The sequence below is a fragment of the Schistocerca americana genome, chromosome 6, assembly GCF_021461395.2.
Source record: "Schistocerca americana isolate TAMUIC-IGC-003095 chromosome 6, iqSchAmer2.1, whole genome shotgun sequence".
Taxonomy (NCBI): Eukaryota; Metazoa; Arthropoda; class Insecta; order Orthoptera; family Acrididae; genus Schistocerca; species Schistocerca americana.
In genome coordinates this window covers 299,493,777-299,500,083 of record NC_060124.1, presented here as the reverse complement: position 1 = coordinate 299,500,083, position 6,307 = coordinate 299,493,777, and the positions used below count along the sequence as shown (strand labels likewise).

At 44.1% G+C, this 6,307-nt stretch overlaps 1 non-coding gene across 1 annotated transcript; it reads left to right on the top strand.

Moving 5' to 3' along the window:
- Positions 1–660: 660 nt before the first annotated feature.
- Positions 661–735, top strand: Trnai-uau. The gene has a single exon. It is a non-coding gene; the product is annotated as a tRNA-Ile (tRNA).
- The last annotated feature ends 5,572 nt before the right edge of the window (positions 736–6,307 follow it).

Here is a 6,307-nt window from a genome sequence, read left to right as displayed (position 1 = left end):
ATGGTCTAAAATTGGTAATATTACATGTACATTGACAAACAATCAAATGATACCATTAATCTGCACATATTGCAATTTAAATACAACTTCCTTGAGAAAGAAAAGCTTCTGCTGACAAATCAGCACTGACTTAGAAAGCATTGCTCATGCGAAACTCAGCTTGCTCTCTTCTCGAATTACATCCTGTGAAACATGTATGAAAGGCAGCAGGTGGAGTCCATATTCCTAGATCTCCGGAGAGCGTTTGACTCGATGCCCCACTGTAGACTGTTAACGAAGGTATGCGCACACAGAGGTTCCCAGATATGTAACTCGAAGACTCCTTAAATAGTAGAACTCATTATGCTATCCTCGACGATGAGCGATCATCAGAGACAAGGGTATCGTCAGGAGCGCTTCGTGGAAGTGTGGTAGGACCTCTCTTATTCTCTACATACGTAAATGGTCTGACAGACTGGCTGAGCAGCAACCTGTGGCTGTTCGCTGGTGATACCGTGGTGTACGGAAAGGTATCGTCGTTGAGTGATCGTGTGATTCAGACATAATTTCTAGTTAATGGGCAGGGGCACTACGGATGTAGTGTGTGGACATTCAGTTGGGAATGTGGGTCTCACTGGGAGAGTGCAAGGAATAAATCCCTGCAGTCGCACTATCCACTGTGCCCTCGGTGGCTCAGATGGATAGAGCGTCTGCCATATAAGCAGGAGATCCCGGGTTCCAGTCCCGGTCGGGGCACACATTTTCAATTGTCTCCATTGATGTATATCAACGCCTGTCGACAGCTTAGGGTCTTGATTTAATTATCATTTAATTTCTAGTTGGTGTGATGAATGGAATGTTGCTTTAAATGCATGAAAATGTAAGTTAATATAGATGAGTAGGAAAAACGATCTTGTGATCTTCAATACAGCATTAGTGTGTGCTGCCCGACAAAGTCGCATCGGTTGCACTGACAAAAGTGGTGAGATAGCGATATGCACATATATAGATGACGGTATTATCACGTGCCGGCCGAAGTGGCCGCGCGGTTCTGGCGCTGCAGTCTGGAACCGCGATACCGCTACGGTCGCAGGTTCGAATCCTGCCTCGGGCATGGATGTGTGAGATGTCCTTAGGTTAGTTAGGTTTAACTAGTTCTAAGTTCTAGGGGACTAATGACCTCAGCAGTTGAGTCCCATAGTGCTCAGAGCCATTTGAACCATTTTTATTATCACGTACACAAGGATAAAAGGTAGTGCATTGGCTGAGTGGCCATTTGCTCTCAGGTTATTGTTGTGAAAAGGTTTACGACGTCATTATGGCAGCACGACAGAAATTAATCGACTTTAAATGCGCAATGGTAGATGGAGCTATAGTATCAAGAGCGTGTCAACAATATCAAGTTTCAGGTGACACCTCTCGCCACGGACAACGCAGTGGCCGACGGCCTTCACTTAACGACCGAGAGCAGTGGAGTTTGCGTAGAGTTGTCAGTTTCATCGGAAAAGCAGCTATGCGAGAAATAATCGCTAGTAATCAGAGAGGGACGTACGACGAACGTATTATTTAGGGCAGTGCGGTGAAATATGGCGTCAATAGGCTATGGCAGAAGACGACCGACGCGAGTGCTTTTGCTAACAGTACGACATCGCCTACAGCGCCTCTCCTAGACTCGTGACCCTATCGGTTGGAGCCTAGACGATAGGAAAACCGTAGCCTGGTCAGACGAGTCCCGTTTCAGTTGCTCAAACCGGACGGTAGTGTTCGAGTGTGCTGCGGATCCCACGTAGCCTCTGACTCAGTTTCTCAACAAGGCACTCTGCAAAGTGGTGCGGGCTCCATAATGGTGTGTGCTGTGTTTACATCGAATGGATTGGGTCAGCTGGTCATACTGAACGGATCATTATCTGGAAGTGGAGACCATTTGCAAGCATTCATGGATTTCAAGTTCCCAAACAACGTTGGATTTTTTATGGATGCAATGCGCCCTGTCACCGGGCTACAATTGTTCGCATTTGGGTCGAAGAACATCCTGGACAATTCAATCGAATGATTTGGCCACCTAGCACGTCCAGCATTCATCCTATCGAACACTTACAGAACATAATCGAGGTCAGTTAGTGCACATAATTCTTCACCGGAAACACTTTCGTAATTATGAACGGCTATAGAGGCAGCAGGGGACTTCCAACGACTTGTTCAGCCGACACCACGTCGAGTTTCTGCACTACGCCGGGCAGAAGGAGGTATTTCATGACTTTCGCCACCTTACTCTATATCTAGATGTAACGCTGTAGAGCAGTATGGAATGGAATGACCAATAAGGACGGTAGTAAAGAAGACGAATGGCCGAATTCGTTGTATTGGGAGAATTTTAGGAAAGTGCAGCTAATCTACAAAGCATTCAGCGTATAGAATACCCATTCTTCAGTGCTGCTCAAGTTTGCGGCACCTCTCCAGGGGCAAGGAAGACATCGAAGCAATTCAGAGGCGTGCTGCTGGATTTGTTACCAATAGGTTCGATCAGCATGCAAGTATTGCGATGATGGTTCGTGAACTCAAATGGATTTCTCTAGAGGACCTCTTGAGAAAATTTAGAGAACTAACATTGAAGGCTGACGACAGAACGATTCTACTGCCCCCCACGAAAATTTCGCCCAAGAACCACAAATATAAGAGAAGAAAAATTAGGGTCAATACGGATGCATATAGATCGTAGTTTTTCCCTCGCTCCAGCTGGTACAGCAGTATGGAATGGAATGACCAATAAGGACGGTAGTAAAGAAGACGAATGGCCGAATTCGTTGTATTGGGAGAATTTTAGGAAAGTGCAGCTAATCTACAAAGCATTCAGCGTATAGAATACCCTTTCTTCAGTGCTGCTCAAGTTTGCGGCACCTCTCCAGGGGCAAGGAAGACATCGAAGCAATTCAGAGGCGTGCTGCTAGATTTGTTACCAATAGGTTCGATCAGCATGCAAGTATTGCGATGATGGTTCGTGAACTCAAATGGATTTCTCTAGAGGACCTCTTGAGAAAATTTAGAGAACTAACATTGAAGGCTGACGACAGAACGATTCTACTGCCCCCCACGAAAATTTCGCCCAAGAACCACAAATATAAGAGAAGAAAAATTAGGGTCAATACGGATGCATATAGATCGTAGTTTTTCCCTCGCTCCAGCTGGTACAGCAGTATGGAATGGAATGACCAATAAGGACGGTAGTAAAGAAGACGAATGGCCGAATTCGTTGTATTGGGAGAATTTTAGGAAAGTGCAGCTAATCTACAAAGCATTCAGCGTATAGAATACCCATTCTTCAGTGCTGCTCAAGTTTGCGGCACCTCTCCAGGGGCAAGGAAGACATCGAAGCAATTCAGAGGCGTGCTGCTAGATTTGTTACCAATAGGTTCGATCAGCATGCAAGTATTGCGATGATGGTTCGTGAACTCAAATGGGTTTCTCTACAGGACCTCTTGAGAAAATTTAGAGAACTAACATTGAAGGCTGACGACAGAACGATTCTACTGCCCCCCACGAAAATTTCGCCCAAGAACCACAAATATAAGAGAAGAAAAATTAGGGTCAATACGGATGCATATAGATCGTAGTTTTTCCCTCGCTCCAGCTGGGAGAGGAACAGGGAAGGAAGTCGGTAGTAGGAGTACAAGGTACCCTCCGTCATGCACCATACGGATATTACAAGTAAACTTCACTTTTTAACACACATAGATCTAGATGACTTGGTTCGTGATCTCGAGCTACCTGAAACTGAAGCCGGGTTGCTTGTTTCGATTGAAACGCTGTCACTTCCTGTAGGATGGCACCAAAATAAGTTCTTTCTGCCAACGCCAGCAGGAATTTAAGCATTTATTTTGTAAACAGGACCTAGTTTTCTCCAGTAATATTGATTTTTTGATGGAGTCAGTGGGTGTCGAACATAAACCTGAAGATTGGCGTTTGATCATTGACTCCTCGAAAACTAGTTTCAAAGTGGTCTTGCTACGTAATGGAAATAGATTTCCATCGTTTCCTATAGCTCACGAAGTTGGTATGAAGGGAAGTTACATGAATATGCGTCTCTTTTTATTCAGTATCCGACTATGATGCCTTTTCATGGCAGATGGGTGCAGATTTTAAAGTATAACCATTCTACTTGGTTTACAACTTGGGTTTACAAAATTTTGCTGTTTCCTGTGTATGTGGCATAAAAGAGATAAAAGCAGTTAATATATAAGGAGAAGAAAACTAAAGAGAGAGTCATTCAATTCACGGCGGGCAAATGGCGTTTATTAACCACTTATAACTGCTGACAAAATCTTATTGCCTCCATTACATGCCAAACTAGATTTGATTAACAATTTCGTGAAATCAATGGATCGTGATGGGAGCGCATTTCTCTCCGTATAAACCGAGTTCCCCAGGATTAGGGAAGCGAAGCTACAAGAATGAATGTTTGTTGGCCCTCAAATCAGGAAGTTTATGAAACATTCATAGTTTGGTAGTCTGTTAAATATTTAAGAATCAGATGCATGGTTCTCATTCAAAAATGTTGTCATAAAACTTCTAGGAAACGCATGCCCGAGCATAACAAAGACGTACTCAGTAAATTGACTGAGAAGTACAGCGTCATGGAATGTAATACATCAGCCGGCCGTGGTGGCCGAGCGGTTCTAAGGCGCTTCAGTCTGGAACCGCGCGACCGCTACGGTCGCAGGTTCGAATCCTGCCTTGGGCATGGATGTGTGCGATATCCTTAGGTTAGTTAGGTTTAAGTAGTTCTAAGTTCTAGGGGACTGATGACCTCAGATGTTAAGTCCCGTAGTACTCAGAGCCATTAGAACCATTTGAATGTAATAGATTGTTGAAAATACACATGTTTGACTCCCATCTTGATTTCATCTCTGAGAACCTCAGCGCTATCAGTGATGAACATGGCGAACATTTCCACGGGGACATCGCTTAAATGGAAAAATGCTATCAGGGATACTGGACATAAATACTTTGGCATACTACTGCTGGACACTGAGATGTCCCTCAAAACGAAATATAGCCGAAAAACTGCTTCACGTACATTGTAGGTTGGTGAAATGTATTTCAGCTAATGTTCTGCGTTTGCTCAAATATGTAATTACCAAAAGTGTTATTATTGTGATTATTCAAAAACTGGGCAATGGAAAAGTTCCGTAAAAATATTTGAAATCAGCACAAAACACCTAGTATCAGTAATGCATTACAGTGTTTTAACATTAAATAACTTAAATTTTGTTGACCAGTGATATCTGTTACGGCTAACACTGTACAGATACTTTTCAGACATACTAACCAACACAACGAAAAAACACGTGAAATAAACACTATTCCTTATAGTTTGAACACATCCCCCAGGTCGGTGGACGCTGTTTGATGTTGTTACGAAGGAGGCCTGTGAGGGCCCTTGAAGAACCCATAAGCCTGGCTTCCACGTGGACGTGATTAGATAGCCTGTGTTTACGTAAGACCTGCCCGCTGCGTGCTGCAGTGCCAGAGGTACCAACACGACGGCACACAATACGCGTTCGACCGAGCTGCACGTGGCGCCGGCCGGTCTTCCCCATGCTGCGGCCGGCGGAATTTTTCATGAGGTGACTAACGCTCCCTCAGCCCTTTCCCTGTTCCCCCGCTCCAGGCTCGTCATTAGCTGACAGGCGTCTGCTGCTAGAACAAACACGTGGAGCCGGCTAATGGGTTCATTTCGTCCACTGTCGCTGGAGCACCTCGTTAAAAATCCAGTAAAATGCCCGGAAATATTTCCCAGTACAAATCTAGCATGGAAATAACTGAAGGATCTGTACTGTACAACCGATAAGGTCAACAGTTTGGGTGGTGTGTTCTCTGTAAAGCAAATTTGTTTTCCATACTTTTGTGCAAACACGTTTCTTTGCAGTTGTCAAAGAGCTGTTACTCATTGTACTACTATCACGCCGAGGGATACGTTTTGTGTTCACCTTGTCAAGGAACTATCGCTCTGACATCCTACAGGATTTAATTTTTTATTTTAGAAGTAATCCTATTTGTCAAATATACCCTTCTAGAATGACCTCGATGTCTACGGTATGTTAAACACTAATCTTCTTTCCTTCCATAGGCATCCCCAAAGATGAAGGGACGAGTGAGGAAACGGAGAAGTGGATGAGGGTGTACTTGCCCTCTCCTGGGATCTGGGCAATCGACTTCTTAGTCACATACGTTTCTACCAATGATATTACTAAACCACAGCATTTCGGAAAGCTTTGTGAAATACTGTAGCTTTAGCAATCGCCATGGAACTTGGGTTTGTTTTGTTGTC